The following is a 478-nucleotide window of genomic DNA, read 5'->3' as shown; positions in this document are numbered from 1 at the left end:
CCCACTGACACCGAGGCGGAAGTGCGGCCGGCCGCACCGCCGATTGACAGCTCTCTTTCGCACTCGCTGCTCCCGGCGCCGTCGCGTCGACAGCCGTCTGACCAATCAGCACCAGGCCCGAGAGCTCGCCGGGAGGCGGGACTATGCTAATACTTCGTCGAAGCTCCTACCCCCTCGGCCCCTCGGGAATCCCGCCCACACTGGAGTGACGGCTGAAGCCGCCTATCGCGGCGGCGAGAGGCGGGATTATTCAGATACTGACCCGAAAGGGGCGGGCGAGCGGGAGGAAGGGGCGTGGCCTGGCGAGGCAAGTTTACAAACAAGAGTCAGGTGGGTCGGGCGTGGGCGCTCGGGCAGGTGACTGCACCCGCGGCAGCCGGCGCCCTGGGGACGGCCTGGCGGGAGTCGTCCTCCCAAAGCAGCACCTCAGCTCGAGCGTCAGGCGGGGCTCCCCGCCGTCTCCCTGTCTCCCTTCTTG

The sequence above is a fragment of the Condylura cristata genome, unplaced genomic scaffold, assembly GCF_000260355.1.
Source record: "Condylura cristata isolate star-nosed mole 26May11 unplaced genomic scaffold, ConCri1.0 scaffold00022, whole genome shotgun sequence".
Classification (NCBI taxonomy): domain Eukaryota; kingdom Metazoa; phylum Chordata; class Mammalia; order Eulipotyphla; family Talpidae; genus Condylura; species Condylura cristata.
The sequence above is the reverse complement of the archived record's forward strand: the minus strand, read 5'-3'. Positions refer to the sequence as shown.